Source organism: Pezoporus wallicus, unplaced genomic scaffold (genome assembly GCF_028554395.1).
Source record: "Pezoporus wallicus isolate ANWC-B61680 ecotype Strahan unplaced genomic scaffold, APGP_CSIRO_Pwel_v1 contig_8000, whole genome shotgun sequence".
In the NCBI taxonomy this organism is placed as follows: Eukaryota; Metazoa; Chordata; class Aves; order Psittaciformes; family Psittacidae; genus Pezoporus; species Pezoporus wallicus.
In genome coordinates, this window is record NW_026635009.1 from 885,679 (window position 1) to 909,636 (window position 23,958).

General features: G+C 39.9%; 1 long non-coding RNA gene across 1 annotated transcript in view; it reads left to right on the plus strand.

The window, feature by feature from the left end:
* The first annotated feature begins 2,325 nt into the window (after positions 1 to 2,325).
* LOC130595866 (uncharacterized) overlaps positions 2,326 to 23,958 on the plus strand; it is a 176,880-nt gene continuing 155,247 nt past the window's right edge. The window contains exon 1 of the long non-coding RNA XR_008971418.1: positions 2,326 to 2,363. This is a non-coding gene — a long non-coding RNA (uncharacterized LOC130595866). The remainder of the gene's footprint in view (positions 2,364 to 23,958) is intronic.

The following is a 23,958-nucleotide window of genomic DNA, read 5'->3' on the forward strand; positions in this document are numbered from 1 at the left end:
ACCACTGCATTTGTCTTTCACAATGCAATCTAATTGTATACTGAGACTTTAGTATAATGAGTTATTTCACATCTCTGTTAAACTGATTAGTGATTAGTGATGTGACTGAGACATGACTAGCCCAAATGACAAAGTAATAATCGATAAGAGTAAAGGATGGCTGACAAGCAAATGAAGTCTGCAAAGTCAGCACCACTGATGAGAGCTACTGCTTACTTAAATACACCTTAGAGGATCAGTGTAAGCTTTATCTTTGTTTCAAAGTACTGTCTATAAAGGGCTAGTAATTTCTATGTAACTCTGGTAGTAATCTACGTTTATGCTGCTGTTTGCCAATTGTATTTACAGAATCTTTCACTCAGTAATTCATAACAATTTCCTTTGACCTCTGGTTGTATGATGTGGAAGTTCAGTAAATGCAGCTGTATCTGAAGACCCAGGCATTTTCTCTGTCCTTCACCTGCTGGATCTGTGGCATGTGGGCAGGTTATGCTTCCTAGATTACAGATGTATTTTATGTGGAGAAGCTGTAGGCAAACAGTACTGTTGTTGAATTTGTATAACTTTTAATAAGGATGTGTAAAAGTTCAAAGCTCTTGGGAAATACCAGTTCTATAAGTAGAAGAATTTAATTAAAGTCCATCTACATGGCTTTGTAGAAAGTAACCCATGGCAAGTCTAGAGCTTTCTCCTGAGATTACAAGTTTGGATATAATTGCATTAATTTAACTCCCTTAAACTCTTTAAAGACACTTAACTTAGAAGTCCTCATTGGTTTCACTGTTAAGAATGTGGATTAGGAATGGACAAACTGATATGTGTCGTGTTCAGCTTCTGTGGGGCATGTTCTTAGACCTGATGATAAATGTTTTATTCGGTGATCACAAAGTAACATAAAATCTTCCTAGTATTGTTTGGATATGACATGTGAGTTAAGGGATTGCTCAATAAAGGAGGATTTTGTCACATCCACTGTGGCCTGAGTCTGTAGACAAACTGTGATAGGTGTTGAGTGAAATGCCTACTCTGGAGATACAAAATCCAGTAGGGCCTCTTGGGTGGGCAATATACGGGACAGTCCAGAGAAATATGCTACCCCAGAGTAACAGGAACAAATAGGACTCTGGGCGATAATGATCAGGCCTATGAGGAAAATGTCTTGCTGTTGCACATAGTCCTAGAGACTTCTAAAATGGATGTTGCAAAATTAGAGGGTGACCTGCTGGTCACACTCCTTTTGGTGTAGCCCAAAATGCAAACAGTTGGCTTTCTGGGCTACAAGCACACACTGGCAAGTCATGCTGAGCTTCCCTATCAGCACCCTGAAGTCCTTTTCTGCAGGGCTGCTCTCAACTCAAGTCTCCGCCCAGCCTGTATTTGTGCTTGGGATTGCCCTGATCCACGTGCATGATCATGCCTTGTTGAACTTCATTTTCAATATGAAGTCATGCGAACAAACTTCATGTTCAATGTGAGTCAAGCAGATTTTCATTACAGAAAAAGGAAACCACATTTGTATCAATGAATGAGGCACCACAGAAGAAAAAGCCTAGGGCATTAATATGTAGTTAACTTATATTGCTGAAACAAGACTAAATAGCTTTTCTGGAAGAGATGTTATAACAAAACACAAGTTCTGCTTAGAGTAACAGAAATGGCTTGGCTGTTCCTTTCTGGATGGAATGGGGGCTGTATTCAGACAGCTAAGTGATGACAACATGACCTCAATGTCAGCAGTGCTTGCTGAATGAATAAAACCCTGTCTTTAATGTTTTCTTAATATTTTTGTCTTTATCTGAAGTAGTAAACAGCAATCAGTTGTTGATCTAATAAAAATATTTAGCCAGGGTCAGGCAGTTCTACTGGTATGGTATGTCTGCAGTACCTCCTAGTGTGCTGGGTTATACTTGTCCAATTTAAACCAGACTTTTCCTCTTTCAGTAGGCTAGCTCCTCTACAACATTAGGAGATTAATTTCCATGCCCTCTTAGCCTCTGACCAGGTGTTACCTTGCTCCTCTTGATTGAAATCCCGCCTAGGTTGACCTTAATGCTTTTCCCCTTCTCTGTGGAATTAGCTGCTGTCTCTACATTTGAAGTTCTGTAACTTTCCTGGTCAATATTTCCATTCCAGTCTGCAGACTTTTAATTGCATTTTTGATCCCTTAGCCTTCCCTGCTGAGTGCCTAGGCTCTGTAACTCAGATTTTTTCTGGTTTGCCCTTTTGCTCTTTCAACTCATCAGTTTGCACCAGTTCACTGGCCTCTGTGGTTGGCTTCAGTGGGTATTTGTAGCAGAGTTCTCTGTTGTAACATCCAGACATACTTCTCCCTCCTACCAGCAATGAAGTGTTTTGGCTGGAAGGTATTTCATAACACATTTTTTCTTTTTTTTTGATTCTTTTTCCTGTTAGCCCTCTGATCTATCTTCTGGCATTTCTGAAATGTTGTGCGAGTCAATATTTCTGTCCATCAGATTAAAATGTCTATCAAGATGTCTCTTGATCACACCAGACCTTTGAGTAGCGGCAGTTATGTACATATACACACATCCCAGGTTCACCTTTGTGCCACAAAGACCACTGAGATTCCTCTTGCCTTTTATCAACAGAGCTTATATTTTAGGCCACTCTCTTCTGTAAACACTTTAAGCACTAAACTGAGTGCTTTATCCAGAACTGCTGATTTTTCAGATTCATTTGATTGCAGCACTGTACTACCTGGTGCCGTTTGTGAATGTGCATGTTGCTCCTCAAGCGCATAAACAGAGTCAGTCTCCTGAAGCCTCCGTTCACAAATTGACGTGTTACACACTGGGGTAATGGATTCTTGTGTCTCGTTTCCTTATGTATTCCTATATGTATTTCCTTATGTATTCCTATATGTATTTCCTTATGTATTCCTATATGTATTACGGCAGTTCTGAACAGGGAAAAGTAGCCAAAATTGGAAACTTGAGGACCAAGCTTCTTCTCAATTTTGACTGGTTTGCTACTAGAATTAGGAAATTCCTTTGCTCATTCTGATTTCAATTTACTCCAGTAATGGCATAGTTTGGATGGAAAAAATCAAATCATAATTAGCAAGTTTACCAATCAGTGCAGCACACTGTTTGCAATTCTAACATTGCTGCTGCCATGTTCAACATTCTGGACAGAACCTATAATGGGAAGAAAGTTCCCTGTTTCACCGGGCAGACTATGAACTCCCCTTCCACTATAATGCAGTGATTCAGCGATTATTTTTGTCTCCTGTGTCTGTAGTACCTTGGCAGCACTTTTAACACTGGCAGTCAGCCTGAATCCAGGAGCTCTGATTAAGCAGCTCTGGCTTAGTGTCTTCAGAAGACATGCTTGAGCCCCAGAGATTTCTATTTTATGTAGTTGAAATCTAGATGACTCTCTGATAGTTTGCAATTATTTTAAATAAATCTTTTCTAGTCTGGGAGAAGAGTAGTTTACTCGGCCTGGAACTCCTGCCGAACTGCAGCACAATGTTACTAAGAGGAAAAGTGCACTTCTGTTTACAGTATGCAAAACATTGTTGTGTTTGGGGGTTTTTCTTATCTGAATTTAGAGGGAGACCTTTCATCTTATTTCTATATCTAAACATGCTTCTGTGTCTTTACCGGTCAACTAAAAATACTATGAATGCTGGAGAATGTTAAAATAAATGCACAGCTCCCATTAAATTTGTACTGAAGCTTGTCTTATTATAGTGATTCTTTCTTTACTAAATGACAATGTTTCTGTAAAACAGTATTTGTGGTGGGCATTTCTGTGGGTGAATTGAGAGGAAGTATATGCTCAGGAGCTTATCTGCTGAAATCATGTATAACAGCCTGATACAAGCTTTTCTAGAGCTTGGCAAAGCAACTAGATCATAGCTGCTGCAGTGATGTCAACCTAATATGTCCTACAGAGAACTTGAGGTGACTACTTTGGAGTGCCTTTTACTGTAGCCTTTTCCTTAGAGGTGCCAACCTAGGATGAAAGACTTGCAGGAGAAGAGGTCAGAGAAAATAGCAATCTGACCACCAAGCCTTATTATAGGTACTGGAGGATATTCACTGCCCACTGGAGCAGTAAGGATTGGTGCTGTCTCTAAGGGTTTTCCTTTACTAGTACTAGTGCCTGGCACTGATCACACATCAAGAGCCACTGAGGTGATAGTCCAAATTCTCTTTTTTTTTTTGTGTAGAGCTTGATGTAAAGCAAGTTGCCTCTATTTAAAGTCATAATGAACATCAACACTAATATTTCTGCATAATGAATAGCCTTCAAGAGTGCAAATTACATTTTTTTTTTCTGCCTATATATTTAGGTCTGTACACTAAAAGAAATACAAAAGTTAATTTCCCTCAGAACTGGGGATACTTATTCCTGAATGTTTACCTACAAGGAGATTTTATCCATGCATCTGTATTCAATATTTAATGTTAGGGATTTACAGAAATAGATGTTATAAATATTTTCAAGGGATCTCATTTTACTGATAAAGTATATAGGATAAAGCTGCAAAGGGTGTGTGTGGGAATATGAGCAAGAGCATTTGCTAGGCTGCTGAACTCATTTTCAATTGGTTTGATTCCTTCCATTTGATACAAAAATGGTGTGAAGTAGAAGAGAACCAGGTCCATATAGGCAAACCAAATACATTCTTCATGTTATTCTGTGGGTCAAAGGAATAACTTATTCCGAGCAGAGAGAATGCTTTAAAGTTCTATGAAGTCCTACACTAAGAATTGAAAGCATTTTTGTTCATCTATCCTACTTCTGTTTGAGAGCTGATTTTGGCTTCATGTGCTTGTAACTGAAATTTGATGTTGTTCATATTAAAATATCATTGATATGCAAAATGGCACACACTGACTGTTTGATTTGCAAATGGCTGCTTTAAAATGGATGATCTTGAATATTAATGAAGCAGGCTTTCAAACAAATTGCCATTTTCTTTCCCTTCTCCTGTCCCCTTTTTTGATGTAGGTGCAAAGGGTTTGACAGTATGGAAATTATGAAAATAAGCAAACTCATTTCATCAAGTGCACCATTAATTATTCATTAACTATTTGAAAGGCAACATCTCATCTCTCCATATATATAGTGTCATTCACATCTACTCTGTATAGTGTTCTCTGGCTTGATTTCAGTAGGTGTTTGTTATTCAGTTTTATAGTAACTTTGTCAAAAGACTGTGGCTTCCTTAATCAGATTCTTTTGAACTGATAGGACCATTAGTGCTCCTGTTCTAAGTACATGGGCGTATCAAGTGATGTTTTATGTGCAGTGCATACTTTTGTCAAAGCATCATACAACATCGTTTTACAGCGAACTGAAAGTTGCCTTCATCCTTAAGATAAGCATTCAGTTCATCCTCTGCATCCTGCTCTGTAGACCAGATTTGTTTAACTCTGTAGTGATTTCTATTCTCAGAAATCTATACTCCAAGTCCTGATGAAGAGGTTAGAAATTGTATTGTAATGAACTTCTTCAAAAAAGGCCAAGTTCTGTCATGAAATGAAGTAAAAGGTAAGTATGAACTAGGTCTTGTTTAAAATCAAATTATAAAATAGTCCTGAAGGTTATCCTGTCTTTAGTAACTTTAAGGAATAAAGATAAAAAGAGTTAGCACAGTAAACTGCCTTCAAATCCCAGATGAATTTTGCGTAGATCATCCTAAGCAGAACCAATGTTGCTTTGACTATAAACCTAGGTCATAAAATCACAGATCCAATATCTAGTCATAGGTCTAACATATAATGTTAGGGTGTCATTCAGAGAAGCTTTGTGAGCTGATTGGCTTTCCTTGGAGACTAGAAACATTATGGACTCACACATAAACATGTAAGACCTATGGAAGTGGGTTTTCTGATTCTCACTAGACTCTGAATGACATTATTTTGATCTTGTTTCATGCAAATAAAAAGCTTTTCACAAATAAGTTCTGAGTGTCATGTAATTAGATGCATTTGGAAATCAATAGTGTCTGAATAAGTGATGTTGAAAAATTATTAGCAACCGCCTAATCAGCTACACAATAGAGATCACATACACTGCCCTAATAAGAAGGAGAGAGGCCATTATCAGCAAAAGTCATGCAGCTTCAGAGAGAGCAACAGATGCCCAAAGACAAGGTTGATAATAAAATCAGAAGCATCCCTGTCTATGTAATTTATTCAGTTTACTATGCTCTTTATCCAATTTGCCATATGCTATGGGATATAAATTCTGAGTATGTGTTGAGTTTTTTTTCCTCTTATGCTGATAATTACACAAAAATACTGAAAAATTCACTAGGAGAATGCTAAGGACCAGGTGAAAGGACCTGTAAAAACAAAAGCATTGCAAAGAAATTCCTCCTTTGATTATGGTATGGCCATCAAACCTGAGTTTGGCAACTTGTGGTAATCGTATGTTGTGTGGACTATGCTGGACTAATAATTTGCCAATGAACTGCACTGTCTAGACCTTGATATCGGCAAAAGGGAAAAGGATGGGATCTGAAACCATGGGGTTTTGTTTTCCCTGGTGAAAGCTCCTGGAGGAAGGGAGAGAGAAAGGATGAAACACTGTTTTTTCCTAGGCTTGGCTTTTTGTAGGGTTTGCCTCTGTGTGAAAGTATATAGTGGTCCTAGTCTTGTAGAGCGCTAATTCTATAGGTGGCTGTGTTGGGAAGATGGCAGAGCTCTAAAGCATTGTTTGTGGCCATTAATGTACGTTCTTGTCAGAGGGAGTCTGAAGTCACAGAAGTAGCAGAAGATTTTGGTGCTATCTTGTTCTCTGCAGTTAACCTGCGCTCACTAAACCTCTGCAGCTCTATACTGCTATCCAGATGTACCTCACTGCAGTACCAGGAACATTTTTCTCCTGTGTAAATAAATGAAATATTTCTAGATTATATTTATAATTCTCCAAATGTCAAATTGTTGGAGACAACAGAGTTAATCTGTGGCTTATTTCCTGACAAGACCTGCCTGTCATGGCTTTTTTTTTGGGTATGGGAGAATACCGTCAGGCATGGCAGGGAGCTAGAAGCTAATAATGAAACATGTTTATTTTCAAAGAACAACAGAACACTCACCTAAAGGCAGACAATCTGAGAATGTGTTCAGAATGCATAATTTAGCAAATTTTAAGGAATAAGAAACAAAGCCTGCAGTTAAATTAAATAGCCAATTAAGCTATCTGCTTGACTGCAAAATATCTTCTTGACAGACAATTAGTTCTGGGCAAGTCAAACATTTCAGCTATGAATTCATATGGGGCACTTAGAGAAACTAATCTATATTAGTTGTGAGGAAGTGGTAAACTGGAAAGCTGCAGAATTAATATGGAACTTTAGAGTATGTGGACTTCCCTACAGTCTTGCCACTGAATGGGGAAGGAAGTGGTGATTTTTCTGCATGACCCTGTAGTACGTTTCTTCTTTGTAGAATGTCTTGAGGAAGATAATATTACTGATTTCTGATTAATACTGAAGATACTGAATGCCAATTCGATTTTAATAGCCAGACACAAAAGAAGAGCATACAAGATTACAGGTAATGCAATGTAATGAATAGACTTCCAAAAAATTTTGCTACAATGGAATCAAAATCTCTCCTCTTGATTCAAAGCTTTACTTTGCTGGTGGATCCTGGAAATTGATTTTCTCCTTTACTCTAGAGTCTCTTCTTCCTCTCAGATGCACGCCTCTCTTGCTGACTGGACTTTGTTGACTGCCAGTACACAGCACCGCTGACATTAGCAGCAGAATCTTCTGCCCTGCCAAGAGAGCCAGCATGGTGCTTTTCAGCAGTGTAGGTCAACTGGTATTTTGCCATCCCAAGTCAATCAGCTGCAGCTGGCCCCAGGACTGGGCTGCTTCTGCCCAAGCAAGAGAATAGGAAAGGGAAAGGTATGGTGCTATGGAAGTCATCCCAGAACTGACTTTGGTGTTTTAACTGCTTCTGGAGGAAGCAGGAGCAAGGAACAGTTGGAGGAATGAGAAATGACAGTATGTGTTTCTGTAAGACCCATTTAAAAATCTTACAACTTATCAAATGTTCAGCCTGAATGCATCTGTTACTACTGCTTCATTTGCATGAGAACTGTGTGTTACAGAATGCCCCTTCTAATTTTCCTTCAAAAAACCTTGGCTGTTAGTGACTTATATGAGGTAAAATAGCCCAGGATACTGTTAGGGATGTAGAGCTGAAGTTCTATTAGTGCTTTTAAATTTTTATTTTCTCCTTCATATGTCTCCTCTTTCACTTAAGAAATTGCTCTTGCTCCTCTTTTCTTTGTTTCCTGAACTTCTATTGAGTAAAAGTTTTGGATCTAGTGGAAGACTCCCGCTAGAGATGATTGCTGTTGGAGCAGTCTTTGGGTAAGTGATTGCTGCAGGGCTGCCCAAGTTATTGTTAAACATGATACCTCTACCTGCTGCCTACTTACAGATTAAGAACAAAGCATATATGTAGTCAGGTTACACTTTTGATACCTCAGGTAATGAAATAAAACATTGTTGGTGCCATTGAAAGCCATGGAGTTACTTACACATGAAGTACCCAAGAGTACAGTTTAGCTCAAAGTTGCTTCTCAAATTGCATCCTCTGCTACAGGAAATAACAAACAATAAAACAGACTAAGAGAAAGTGCATAAATTGGGTAGACTACTACTGAGCTTCATTTGCCTTTAGCTCCTTGAGCACAATACTAATATAGTATGCCTAGTTTGCCCAGTCCTTTGGGTTTCCAAGTAGCTACTGGGAATGAGAGAGATAAAGCTGTAACTTACCAAAGGTCCCTGGTGATGTCTATTTATTAAACGTTTATTACATGAAGAAATGATTCAGCTTTTCAGCTTCTTTTACAATCTATGGCTATTTACTACATAATTACAGCAGTCTTGTTATGAAAAGGTTCTGTCACAAAACTGTTCCTAAGGGCTAGTCAGTCATCTTATTGCCACTCTGAGCATTTTCCTTCTTAAAAGGGTGAGGGTGATATCAATCTGTGTGGCTTATCCAGGGCTCCAGTCCTTCATGTACTTCTCCCCTACCTTGCATTTTCCATGCCATACAGGTTACATGTCTAAAAGTGGATGCTCCCTCATTACCCCTCCCATATGCTGCATATCCTCAATAGTGCTTGTATACTTATTGTGTCTCTGCAATGGCTTTCCTATACCATGATGAGTGAAATACCTGGGACCTATAATGGTACCAGTATGTGACCGGTCATATTTATTAGACAAAAAGATAAAGCTGGTGGAAAGAAGGAAAGAAATATCAGCAGTCTCCTGGGTGTGATGGAATGCACTTCACAGCAGCTTGTTCCTCTCTGCCTGATCTCCAAAGTTATCAGTTAAGAGACAAACCCCAGGCGGCTCCTGTACAGCACCATCTACAAAAATAACTTATGTTCATGACAGATATTTATTCACTGTTCTGGTGATTATGAATTCAGGTTGTGATGAATTCTGTACATCTGAAAAGGAATGGAAGTATACTGATATTAAGTCTGAGCTGTGTATTTAATGCCCCTATTAATAATATGTGTAAAATCTTTGTAACCTGCAAAAAATAATTTAAGGACAGTACTGAGATGTTATACAAGATGTATCACCTACAGAAGAAAAAAACTCCTTTCTTCTGTATTTTGTATAAATAGATCCTACCTAAAGCTTGTTTGTTTAACTTGATTCTTTTGAGATGGTAGGGAACTAATAGGGTAGTATATGGACCACCTTACAAGGCAAATACATTATTCATAAGGAAGTATTGACTTATGTACCATACCTCATGTGTTCTGCCTTCAATTTGGAAAGCCATCATTTGTCTTCTTCATAGTTTGACATTTTCTAAATCTTACTGAATACTCTACTCACTGGTTGCCTTCTCTCATTGGGATTTAGCTGGGCATTTGACCTTGCCAGCATTCCTGACTCTCTTTATCAGGAAGATTGTGTTCGAAAGGGGTAATCTGTAATAGGTGTCCTCTAATGATTAATGTAATGGAAAAAATAATGGAAGGTTCTGGGGAATACATTCAACATTTTTTAATTAGAGAACTTCTACATTTCAATTAGTTATCAGGAAGTTGGTCGATTGGGTATTATTATTCCTTTCAAAGATGGTAGGTTTCCCGTCCTTCCACTCCCTGCTTTCACAGAATGTTAATTTAAGAAGTGGCTTTCTTGGGAGTGACATCATTTTTATTTCACAAGTTTTGTAAGGGTGAAGTCAGTCAATCCCCAGCATGGGACTGCAGTTCTTGTCCAGTTCATGCAGGTGGGGCAGTCTGCTCCCATGAGGGTAGCTTAGGGAAGCAGGAAGCATGGGGTAGAGAGGCTGGAGAGAGAGGGATTGTCTCATGCTGAATCCTCTCCCCTCTACCCCACTTCCCCAGTTTAAGTCAACTTGATCCTGCAGTAATCCTGGATGTTGGAAGTGCATGTGAACTGGAGTGCTTTTAGAAAATGGTTTTAGCAGCCTGTATCTTGCTCTGTCTGGAAAGAAAAAGCCTGTTGTGTAGAGACTCCAAATTTCACTTGGTTCCAGCTGGAGATTCAGTAGGGAAGGGTACAGCTATGTGCAGGACCTCAGACAGAATAACCTGGATGATTCTCAGTGAAGTTATCTTCCCCATTTATTTCTGGTTGAAGTGGTTATGTTGTGCATTTCTGTGCCCTTAATAATAAAAAAAAGAAACCACCCATTGCCCTTTGAGGACAGAATTTAATGAGTGATTTTAAAATGAATGGTTTTTACAATCTCAGCTCTTATACACCCATCCCACCCCCAAGAAAGAAAATCACCAAAAAGACAGCACCCAAAAGCAACAGCCCATACATTTATTTATGTTTCCATTCTGTTATGTACTGTCCAGGAGAGGAGCAGGGAAAGATGACATTTTGTCCTCTTTTTGCAAAACACCTGAAGAAAGGTTTTGGGCTTCATGGGTTAATTCATTTGATTTGATTTGGTTTTGATTGTATTTTGTTTAGTGTATTTCCCAGTTCTCAAGGTTTCAGGTGGGTGGTGATGAATTCTGCAAGCTCCTACGTAATTCTTTGCTGTGTGATATCACAGTGCTTCTCCAAATCCCATGGATAGGAGCAGGAAGCCTCCAGACTTCAGTTACACTAGAAATTGTGATAAAGGACTTACTGTTCCTTTAGTATAAGGGGAAAACCTCCCTCCACAATGTGTTTGCTTTGTTATTAACTTCTGCTGTAGAATAAGTCTCTAGGGATGCATAATGGCAAATGAGATAAAGCATGTGGGGAGTTCTTTTTTCTGTCTTTCCTTGCATCCAGATTTTTATCTCCCCATTTCAAGCAGTTTCATCTACCTTTCATTAGGGCTCATTGTTATTTCTTGCTACTAGAAAAATTAATGTTAGAAGTGAAGTTACTTGGGTGATCATTCTTAATACCCACATTTGCACATATGACAAAAGTTTCCTGCTAGGCCCCTCCTTTTCTTCCTTGTGTCTCATGTTTTAGCTTGCAATAGAAACATTTGTCTGATGCACACTTGGAAGTGAAACATCGCTTGCTTTTTTTTCCTCCATGTTGTTGCTTAAGGGGAAAAGTGTGTCAGGATGATCTATTGTGGGCAGTTAAGTAAATCCAGCTCCAGTTTGTATTCTTCATTTTTATCAGTAGAACACTTCCTATGGCCTCATCAGGGCAATTTAAAAATATGCAAACTATTGTCAGGTTCCATGGAGAAGAACAAAAGGATTACTGAATAATTCAAATTGAAGCTCTAGTGGTGTGTCTGTCTCCAGCTCTGTCATTTTTCATTGTGGTATATATAAATGACTGACTAGCTGCCTGTGTCCTAGTCTTAGGTGTTGACCTTACTGTACTGACAAAGAGATTCGTTACTCATTTGACAGTAACCTTTTCAATGCAATCACTTCTATGCCATACAATATTAATGGAGTGACAATGAATAATAAATGCTTTCCAAGACAGCCTGCTTGTTTCAATTAGATCACTGGATTTCCCAGGAGTGGCTCCCATATACTGTCAGGTGTGATGTAGATGCTCGTGCTGGCAAGAGCAGCCTGATGCTTTAAGAAGAAAGGGTAATTGGCGTTGCTTGAACATCTATAGGCACGGGATACTATGTAGTAGATAATCAAGATTTCATAAATTGATGCTTGGCATGGAGCTGTACATATGTATGGTGTAATATGTGAAACACAGCAGAGATTTTAGACCAAATGTATGTGGAATCTCCAGGTCACATGGGGAGTGAGGTCCAAAGTGGCATCACACCACTGCAACCAACTGGGGAATAAATCATGCCACCCAGAGCAAGGACAATTTTTCCTTAGCTGCCTCCTAAGATGAGAACCAGAAGACCAACTACATCAAGTGAATGTATACCAATGTACACAGCCTGGAGAACAAACACACCCAGTCAGAAAGTTTCGGTATTATAGGAATAACTGAAACATGGTGGGAAAATTCACATGACTGGAGTATAACAATGGCTGGCTATAGGCTGTTTCATAAAGGCAGGGTAGAAGAGGAGGAGTAGTCATGGTTTGGTTAAGGAGAACCTTGAATGTATAGAAGTCAGCTAAGGCTGACTTCCACATGAATTGTGGAAACCCTGTTGAATGTCTCTAGGTTAAGATCAGAGGAGTCGTCTCCAAGGGGATTCTTACAGTAGGTATCTGCTATCTGCTACGAACAGATTTTTGGATCTTGCTCCAAAACAAGACAATAAAGCCAATGAAGCAGTATTTGAAGCAATCGGTGATGGACATTATCTATCTGGATTTCTCCAAGGTTTTCAACAGTTTCCCACAGCCTCTTCCTAGAGAAACTGGTATGTTATGGTCTAGACAAGCGGTTTGTGCAGTGGGTGGAGAAGCAGCTGACAGGCTGCACCCAGAGGATGGTGGTAAATGACAGGCTAGAGCTGACATTACTTTAGTGTGGTGCTGGGTGTATGGGGGATTGCTGCACCTATCACGCACCTTAAGACCTTATGACCATGTACCATTATTTAAGGGTGTCTACGAAGAAGACTGAGACACCCTTTTTACAAGGAGTCACATGGAAAAGACGAGTGATGGGTTCAAGTTACTCCTGGGGAGATTCTGACTAGGCGCAGAGGAAAATTTTTCATAAGAACAATCAGGTTTGGAATAATCTCCCCAGGGAAGTGGTGGACTCCCCAGTGTTGGACACTTTTAAGACTCGGCTGGACAGGATGCTGGGCCATCTGGTCCAGACTGTGCTTTTGCCAATAAAGACTGGACCGTGCCATCCTTGAGGTCCCTTCCAACCTGCTATTCTGTGATTCTAGGATACCAGGTATAAATTTAAAATGAAGTTTCTCTGTTGCTGACAGTTGGAACAGTGTGCCATTACCAAAACCTGCTTCAGGATTCCTGTAGGCATTTCTCACAGGGCAATAAATAATCATGTTTCTCCTCCTATGCAGCAGGACAAAAGCCCTGCTTTTATAGCTTCATGCATGGTTTTATGCTTGGTAATAATCTGAATTTGTTTCCATTGAGGAACTATGTTTGGAAAAAAAAGTGTTTTCTGGTATTTCTCACCTAAATACATTGGCTTGCTGGCTGCCCTGCAGGCTGCCCTGTAGGGGGAGAGAGTCTGTTTGCAAATAATACTAAACACAGTATTTTGGTGAATCTAAAAATATTTCTTTTGGTTTATTCTTTTGTTTTTCCTCCTGAAAGTGTCTTGCAAAGGCAGTATTTGTATTTCATGTGTCTCTGTGTGGGGGTTGTTTAGTCTTCTGTTTCAGCCAGGGACCTGCTTATTCTCCATAGGAGGAGAAAGAGCTATGGGGCTGAAGAAAAGAGAGAGAACACAAGCAACTGACTGAGTTCCTCCGTTTATTTAGACCCTTTCTGAAGCTTAATTAAATTGAACACCAAGTGTCCCAGGTAAGAGCCTTTTTGCCTGTCTGACTGGCACATGAATTCTGGTAAATGTAGCTGGACTTTCTTCTGAGACCAGACCTGTTTCTGTATAGATACAGATGTTAAAGGTAAGAAATTTAGCTGGACTGAATCTTCCTATACGGAAGGACTACAAAATGCTTCCAGGCAAGGAGGCCTTTCCAGAAAGAAGAAGTGGAGCGGGTCAGACTGTGTGTTTATGCTACTTGCATAGAGGGAATAGCAGAAACAAAGTAGGCTGGCTCCAGGTGAGAGTGCGCTGCTGTTTCTAAGGTATTGGTACTGAAATGAGTGGGGTTGTAGATAGCTGGGGAATCTGAACTGGAATCACACTACCTTCTTTCGCTACTGTCAGTGGTAATGACAAGCTCACTTGATATTTTATGGCTGTAACTTCTGAGCCACAAAATTTCCAATTAAATCTGCTTTACCTCTAGGTAGTTAATGGTTATGTTAGTATTTCCCATTTATAAGATTAGAGTTATTTTAGATTTTGCTGTAGTTCCCTCAGATAAAGTAGAGAGAAAGATCTTTGGGCTTTTTTATGCTAAACCTTTGACACTGTTTATGGAGCAGGCTCTTGTTTGCAAGTAATTGATGTCTGCATTTTCCCAAGGACCTAGTAAAAGAAAAAACCAGAAATAATGTGTATTTTGCAAAATTGTAAAATGTAGAGGTTAAAGCTGAGTCCTTTTTCAGAACAGGACTGACTATGCTATTTTTAAAAAAGAAGACTTGTTTCAGAACTGGTCATTCAAGTTGCTTCCCCACTGTGTTTTTAGACAACCCATTGATAATGTCAATCCTTAGTTGTTAACTGGTAACCCTTCCACAGCAGGAATTCCCTTTTTCTATATGGCTGGTAAGTCAAGGAATGCTTTAGTGCTCTCTACTGGTTGTTTTCCTGACATCCTTCAATGACACATGTCCAAACTCAGATCTCCATTTCAGCATGGGTTTCCTTTGGAGTTGTGTGAAGTAAGCAGGGCAGCTACTGAGTGCACAGGTGGTACAGTGTCAGTAATGTTCATGGGTGAGGTGTTCTCTGGTCTGATGCTTTACTGGGGACAGCCATAGCAACTGTTGATGGTGGACTGGATAGGGACTTCATCTCATCCCTTCCCCAAAGCCATTCTAAAAACTCTTCCCTTCACTGGGAAGAAGTAAGGATCTGGCAGTACTTTCTGCAGTCCCTCTCTTCAGGGACCTCAGCCTACACAGTCTGAAGTGCCTCCCTTTCCATGGAAACTTCACGGAACAGTCTTTAGGAGGAATGGAAATGGGAGTGAAGGTGATAGTGCAGGAGGGGTTCGCACATGAGACAGCCATGCCTGAGGGAGAACCACCCCAGATCTGTGCAGCCTTCTGCATAAGGAGATGCAGTGACCTGGTTTGGAGTCTCATGAGCCTTTGCTTGCTGTTACCCACAAGGCTGTCAGCTAGACAATGTTTCAAGAATGTATTGTACGCTCCATTAATTTCTGTGAGCCTTAACAATATGAGTGTACTGAACTGTTTTGCACTTCTTTACAGCATCTGTCTTCTGTCCCATTACATTCTGAATGCTGCTTCTGCATGATAACTTAATTGCTTTATGTCATCCTCAATGTTTAGCTCTTGAGCTTGAAAACCTGAGCAGGTGTTTTAACTGAATATGTGAGTGTAGATGGATTGTGAAAGCATGAATGTTCCACAAAGAGAAAGGCTGCCAGATCCTGTTCCGTTGTCTGTATCGGAGCTGGCTGACCCAGCTGTATGGTGGTAGGACAGGATCAGGAGATCATTTGTTGCCAGATCTTTGATAATATTGTGTTATCATATCATGTTGCAGTAATAGATGTGATGATATCGTGTATTATCATACCAGTACAGATATGATTCTGCCAGCCACCGAAGCAAACCAAATCAAACAGCCATGGAAACATCCTGAACACAGAGAAATCATGCAGGCATCCCCTGTGGTTGAGGGCCTTGCTTTTAGGAAAGAGCACAATGTGAAAGACTGCATTCCTCCTCAATCCGTGACCTGCGTTTGCTTTAATGAAACAGCTTCAGGATGAGCACAAAGTTAATTCTGAAGGGTCCAAGGGTCTCCAGGTAAAACTGGAGGACAGGGTTTGGCATGTGATTTCCAGTTCAGTGACATCAGGGCTGAGGTGATTGATGTAACAGCTTATTGCTCTCCAGAAAGGTGTCCCTAACTGAATTTAATAGGGAAGTTTTTCAGAAAGAAATTTAAAATATAAACATAGAATAGTTCAAATTTTCTTTTATCTTTGTCTCCTCTCCTTCTCTTCCTCTTCCCACACATTTTCTCATGACTGTTCTGCTTTTCTTTCTCAGACCTTTCCCAAATTCACTTTAGCCTATTAAGTTTGTAAACATTAACTCCAAGTGATGATGCCATTTTATGAGGAAGAAGTGCCAGGGGTGTTTGAACCAACCAACCAACCTGGTGTTGCTGTAATGAAAAAAACCCCGAACCACGGAGTGGCTGTAATTATGTTGCAGATAGCAATTTGTCAGTGAAATTATTTTGAGGAAAAATCTACTCCCAAAGTGCCAGTGAGCCAAAAAACAGGTGATGAAGAACATTAAAAATGATCATTTTTGGGAATATCTTCCAGCTCCTGCATGAATAAAACAAAGTTATGAAATACAGATATACACGCAGGTGAAGGCAGTTCACAGCATCTTTAGGTATACATCAACCAGTCTTTGTGCCATAAATTTTAAACCACCTTGTGCCCCTCTGGGTATTTAACTTGCAGATGAATTACTTTTTGCTTGCATCAGATGCATCACATGTGGGTAATATTTATGCAAATCACAAGCTATTCTTCATGAGCTTACTTTATGGTTAGATATTTGAAATCATGTCTTTGTACTGGTTTGATTTTCTACCTTTGACTTGACACTGTTCTTCTAGTGGGAGAGGGTATTGGGTGCATTTTGATAAACAATGCTGAAGTGACAGATTTAGGCTTTAAATGAAATTGTGTTCCATAAACTGTGAAACAAAGAGTCGTAACTTACCCTTAGCTACATACATTTCAGGGAAAATTATCTTTCATGCTTTGATCTACACTGTATCATTTTACTGAGTGGCCTCATGTGCAGTATCAATCAAACCCACTGAAGATGGGTGCGAATCTCATTTAAAATCAGAGAATACAAATCATAGATTCATCTGCCTGGTGGGAAGGAAAATGTTCCATGAGTCCCAGTTCCTCCAATTACAACTGAATTATTTTGTATAACTCTAGAGAAGAAACTCCTGCAGTCTTAGTTCTCAAGCATTTCTCCACTTGGATTGACTACCCATGGGAGACGTGACCAGGACTGCCTGAGCCCTATGGGAGCTGGGCACCTAGCTCTCTTCCCAAACACCTCCTACCCCTGCTTGTGCTTCTCATAAACATCTAAGCCTGGGAAAACTAGAATGTCAAAGTTTCAGTTTTCAGTAGAATAGGCACTTTGAACAATCCTTGCCACAGGATGGTTGTCATGTAGGTGTACACACTACCTCACTATGGTCCCCAAGATGTCATAGAGAGTTCTTAGCCAGGAATCTATGTGGCGGATCCATTTATTATCACTCATGCCCTGATCAAGGGCTGGATCAACTGACAGACTGAAAAGGGGAGCAGGCAGATGAAGGAGGGGTGTTGCACCTTCCGGTTCACTGTCAAATGCTTCCAGGAGCTGCTGACAGGGAGTTCACCCAAAGCCCTGCAGGTATGGTGAAGGACTAGCCTTGTAGACTGGCTAGAGCATTCCTGAGAAAATAGTTCCAGGCTGCCAGTTCCCAAATTGCACTCTATCTGCTGCACTCTGAGCAGAGGGAAAGAAAACACAGGCAGGAAGTTTGTTCTGAGAACATTTTTTAGAGCTGGAGTGAGAGTGATTGTGTGTCAGATGGGGAATTGTAACGCAGGGCAATGCTTCTCTCTAAATACAGTTCTGTTTTCCAGTCATAGCTTATTGTCTCTTGCTTGATATTTGTAGCTTTATCAGTGTGTTGTCAGGGAAATAAGGCTTCTGATGTGATAAATTCTGTGTTAGAACTTCAGTCCCATGATAAATGAGATCAGAGATTAGAGAGAGAGGAAAACATTTTTTTCTTTTTTTTTTTTAAATGCCAACAGTGGTGCTAATGAGCAGAAACAGGAGGGGAATCACCTCCTGAGGGGAGCTCTGTGAAGGGAGAGACCATGCAGAGCTTGAGAGAGTCCACAAACCTTTTCCCTTTTTATTTCTTCAGCTGGAAAATAGTTTTTAATGATTGTCCATTACACAGAGATATTCTCCAGGCTAAAGAGCTTATTTGGAAGAGCTGTGCTAGCTGCATTAGTAAGAAGAAATAAAAACGCTATATGTCATTCCTCTTCACCCAAGAACTGACTTCCAATAGGACTTCAGTTTGATGGGCAAGAAAAGGTGGTAGTTGTGAGCTGATACATCAAGCATGCCCTGAGCACTTAAGTGCTGTTGTAAATTAATAGTGATGAAAATAGATATCAGGATGGCTTTTTGACTAAATAACAGAATAAATAAATGCCCCCTTCCCTTCTTATCCAAGGTTTAGATGTCCATGTCCTTGCGCTTTCTTTTGGCTGCAAGACAAATTGTAAAAAGCTTATGAAGCCTCTCTGTGTACAGCTGCTCTGCCTCTGACTACCTACTGGGATAAATGTGCACTGGGTTTTACAGGCATGTAGTTCTAGATATTAAAACATTTAGTCTGTATCTCATAGAGTCCCTTCCAGCATTCCTATCCCCTCTTCCCCCTTACCTTGTCTCAAATTTACCAGCCCTTCCTAATGCTGTACGAGAAAAACCTTAGGAAGAAAAGAGATGTGATTATGAAGTTGTCCATACTTTGCACCATTCTGTAGTTTCATTTAAATTTTTTTAAACAAATTTACTGCTGTTTTCTACAGAACATGTGTTGCATGTCTGTAAAACACCACATTGGTCACACAATGCCAGAGTTTTGGATTTTGTAAGCAAGAGACTGGTCTTTCTGTGGCTATAGGAAAGCTGTGTTCTTTTCTTTTCCCTTCGGTACCAGTGCTTTTGTTAGTCAGCTTGGCATGAGCAGTTTATGCAAAGACAAGGAGAGGGAAGGTGTCGTTTTGTAACATTCCTTTCCCCGATCTGTGTCTAGTCTCATTTCTGTCCCTTATCTGCTTGGTTCAGACACCTGCAGGAGACAAAATGGGACAGTCTGCTTCAGGCTACTTTGATTCTAGCTGCATAAGAAGTTACAGAAAATCTGATTTGCACTACAACAGACACCCATTTTTCATTCCTGAGCTTCCCCTTAGGAAACACACATTCTTATTTCTCTCAGATTTGTAGTAGTTTTTCCTGCCCATGTTTCAGTCTTGATGTCTAACCTAGTTCCTATTCTGACTGTTGCAGTGCCTCGGAGCTGGTAAGGCAAAGACAAGCCAACAAAATGATCTTTTGGATTCTCTTCTCTGGAAGCTGTGCTGCCTGCTGTCTGCTCACTGCCTGCCATTAACTGTAAATAATAGTATTCCTTCTTAATATCACTGCAGGTGAATCAGACTCTGCAACTGCTGAGAAGCAGATATTTTCAAGTGCTGTTTGTTTTGCTTAGGACACTCCAGCTACTTGGCTTGGCCTGGTTTGGTGCAATTCTTTTGACCTGCCTGGAAGGGGGAATGTCTGTGGCTTCAGGAAGGCTGTATGAGTGATGGACTTTTGAAGAGTGTGGTGTCCCTCTGATGTCGCCTGTCGCCTGTGATGGAGCTTGTTGGGGGGGGGGGGGGCATGAGGCTGCCATTTGAGTTTTTCAGTGCTCTTCTTCAAGCTGATTTTTATTTCATGAGGAGGTTTGGGGAGTTTCACATTCTCCCTTGGTCTCCTATCCTTGAGTTTGGACTCTCAGGAAGAATACTTCCCACCCCACTCCCATTCTATCATATTTCAGAATGTTATTGTTTTCTCTTGCTTAGACTGTAAGAGCAGCGAGGGATGGGCAGCATGCTGCTGCCATGGCTCTGTTGTTACATAGCAGTGGCTCTAATGACAGCATTAAGTGTGTTTGTTAGCAATCTGAAATTCACAATAATGTGTCCCTTTCCCCTGTGCCTGTCTGGGGTCACTGGCAGGGACACTGCCAGTCTTTCACCTTCTTGTCTCTTTACGCTGGTTCTCCCTGAGGCAGGTGCAAGCTGTGAGCGAAAGACTGTGCAATGTTCAGAGGAAGGATACCCTGCGCTTTGAAACCTCATGGCATTTTTGTGATATGAGTAATAACCCCCCAGAATTTTCAGTCTGTATGGAGATGACCAATTAGTTACATCAAAAAGTGCATCATAATATACCTCACTCTACAGCATGCTAGGAACCTGCTGTGGATATATGTGAATGCAGAAGTCCTTTTCTCTTTTGCTCCTGGCTGTTTGTGCAGGTATCATGCGATGTGCTCATAGCCTGTATCAGCTGCCTGCATTTTAAGTATGAGAACATGAATTTTCAAAATGGAGAGAGAAATCCCATTTTAAATATACTGGGAGGGGAACATGTTTCAAAAATCACAAGAAAGACTTTAACATCTGCCCCTCTAGAAGGAAATTGTTGATGTTCTCATTTTATATCAGATAAATCTTTGAGCGCTGCAATGTTTACATATTTAAATGCAGATTTGAAATAGAAGAAGTGACTAATTAATTTAGCTCAAGCTCTTAACATTTGCATTATTTTTAATTGAACATTTTGTTCACAGGGTTAGTGATTTTTACAGCAACTCAGACTATGCTTTTAAGTAGTATTATGCCGACAAGCGCCAGAAAGAGAGAAAAGTGTATGGAAAAGAGGAACTTATGGGTTTGTTGCTAGGAATCTGAAGACAAAAGGCTCTGCTGTTATTCCACTGCATCTCCTCTGCATTTCAAAATGAATGTTTTTGATTTCCTTCACATAAAGTGGGGCCAGAACTAGACTCTGCAGCTCTTAATTCAACTGAGAATAAACTTCAGTGTCATGGTTGTGAGCTGATGATCTCTGGGTGAAGGAAGTCTGGGAAGATCCTTTTTCTAAAGTTAACTATATTGCAAAAATAAGACAGGGCAAACTAGATGATCTTAAGGTCCTTTCCAACCCTAACTATTTCTATGATTTTTCTGCCTATGTGAGACTGTTCCAAGCTACCTACTTTGAGGAGGGGATGGGCAGGTAGAGGGCTTTTTACCTACAGGCTGCCTGAAAAAAAAAAAAGAAGCTAAACCACTTTCCCTGCTTTGCTGTTCCACCTCTAAGTTTCATTGCCTGTATGAGATATAATTACCCATAGGTTTCTTCTGTTTGTCCTAATTTTTTTCCAGTAACTTCATTCATTCTTCCATTAATTTCCTAGCATACTTGAGTAGCACAGTATCCAAAATGAATGCAAATGGGATTGGACAAGACCATTGCACTGGTGGTTGTCCTCACAAGGAGGAGATATAAATTATTTCTCCCCACAGATTCTGGCCACAGAGTCAGTCCAGTAGGTACCAGTGTAATAACAATTTTCCCCCTTTTTTCCTCCAAAGTGAAAGAAGAGACTTCTACCTGTGCCTTTTGACATTAAGCTGCAGGTGCATAAACCTCCTGCAATGGAAAAGGCAGAAAAGGTCAGAGCACCTGGAGAGCAAAATGCACTAGAAACTTGTAAAATTAGAACTGCATGGAAAAGATGCTTCTTTGCCTCTGCTCTTGTCTTCTCTGAGTGTAAATTCTTTTTAGCTCAGGTTGGTTTTCACTCATGTAGGAGACTGGGTTTGTGTCGCACTCAACACTGGTATGTGATTTGGACCTGTAGGTGGTAAAGCAGTATAAATACTGGCACTTCTAAAAACAGTAAGCAGACAGAATTCTAGAAGCAGTGGGTCTAGGAGCTGGCCTGCACTCTTATACAACAGAAAATGTGTTTTGTAAATCATGACTAGGCTAGTGTTAGAATTATTCTCTCCTTTCCATAATTCACACAGAGACAGCAGTGATTGCCTTATACAAAATTCTAGGAATCAGCTATGAGCATATGTATCTGTGAGGGAAGGGGAAACAACCCTCTAGAAAAGAGCTGCTCTGCAAATGGGTCAACATTCATATCTAAATTAGTCTGTAACAGTTATTTTGAAATACTGAAGTCATCCAGTTTGAATAATATCTAACACTCCTCTTGCGTGTGGAATGGTTATTTATGCAAAAGATGAACTTCAGACTGTTGAAAATATTAAAAATGATTACTATAGGCTCTAAACAGCAGAGCTTCTGTTCCTGATTTTGCTAGCTGGAGTGTTTTTTTCTTTCTTCCTGACTTTGTGGCAAAGGCAAAATGAAAGTTTTGTTAAAATCAAATAAACAAAAAAGAAAGAAGACCCCCACCAAAATGAAGTGAATGTTGGCAGTTTGTTTCCTTAGTTTTGGCCTAAAGGGCCTAGAGAGGGTGAAGATACAGCATGTGTCACTAAAAATCAAGGTGTACATTGAAACTATGCTGTCATAACTCCTATGAAATGATAGGTTAAACATTCATACTAATGGTGTAGGTTCTAACAGCATCAAGGAAATACGGAAACACAAGCTGACAGGGGCTCATAATGATCAAAGCCAATGTTGTTTCTGCTTGAGCAGACAATTTTGATTTGAAGGTAAGTGTGCTTGTGGGATACTTTTCACCAGCTTGTTGATCAAGGGAGACAAGGGGCTCTAGAAAACCTGCTTCAGTACATTGCATATTCTGTATTCTGTTCTGTATTTCTTGTGCTCCAAAAGTCCTTCTGGGATTTCTGCTGTGGTGTTTGAGAAGATTTTAAAATCTCACTACAGGAAGATAAACAGAGGAGGCAGAGTAACAGCCCTGTGTAAAAAAACAGCATTTGATAGTGTTTGCTTTTTATTTTAGACCCTTGAAGGAAGATAATCACCACAATGATTACGTATTAATGTGCAGAGCAACATAGTAGTGTCAATTTAAACCTAAAAATGCACTGGCTTGTTTATGTCTATTGGCACTTATTTGTTTCAGTTTGTTTATACAAACAATAGCTTTTGGGGCATTGTGACATATGGTGCCACTTACAGGAGGATCTGGCAAAACTTTGCTATCAATTGCAAGTCACAAATTTTGCTCCCCTAGCAAAAGGAAAAACATAAATCAGTTATTTTATGGAAGGATACTTGATGAGCTCTGGAGACTTGCCTGTCCGTTCCTCCAGTGTGGCTTGTGGGGTTTCATAAGAAATCTTGCTACTCACTTGTATTCTTCAGTATCACATGTATGCAGATGAAGGGCCTCCACTTTCTCCTCAGTGGTGACTGCGTGTGAATTGCTCAGATGCTTGAACTGGAGAGTTATGTATTTATATATTATTTTTTTTAATTAGAAAAATACAACGTATTTGTTATTATGTCATGCTGTTTCAGCAAACTCATCTTTCCTTTCATGCTGTCTTCTTCTCCCAAATTGAACTGAATTACTCTCCCTGCTTTTTTTGCCCTATCCTATCACAGTCCATTACAGAGCTACAAAATTACCCTTCTCCAAATTTGCAAACTGCTTCATACCAGCTGCTTATCTTTTGATCTTCCCATGTCTCCTATTGCTCTTCAAAGTTTTAAACCCAATACAGACAAAAGAGAAGTACACTTCAATTTTTGTTTTTTTTTTAATCAGCATCCACTAGTTTGAATTCTATGGTATTTATCCTTGTAAGAGAGAAGAAGAAATTGGCAAAAGGTGACTGAATGGAAGGTTGGAAATGTTGATGGTGCACTGCTTTCATAGATGCTATAACATGATGAGAGTGTTAACATGTTTTAGCGTGATTCAAGTCCTAATCTTCAGCCTGTTATTGATGCTGACAACTGTAGCTGAACTGGTATGACCTTGTAGGAGCCAATCTGTCCCGTTTTATTTGCACTTGTGCATGTCTTTGTATTCAAGCTTCAGTTCTGAACTATATAGGAAAACTGTAGAGAGTTGTACCTGTCAGCTGCTTCATA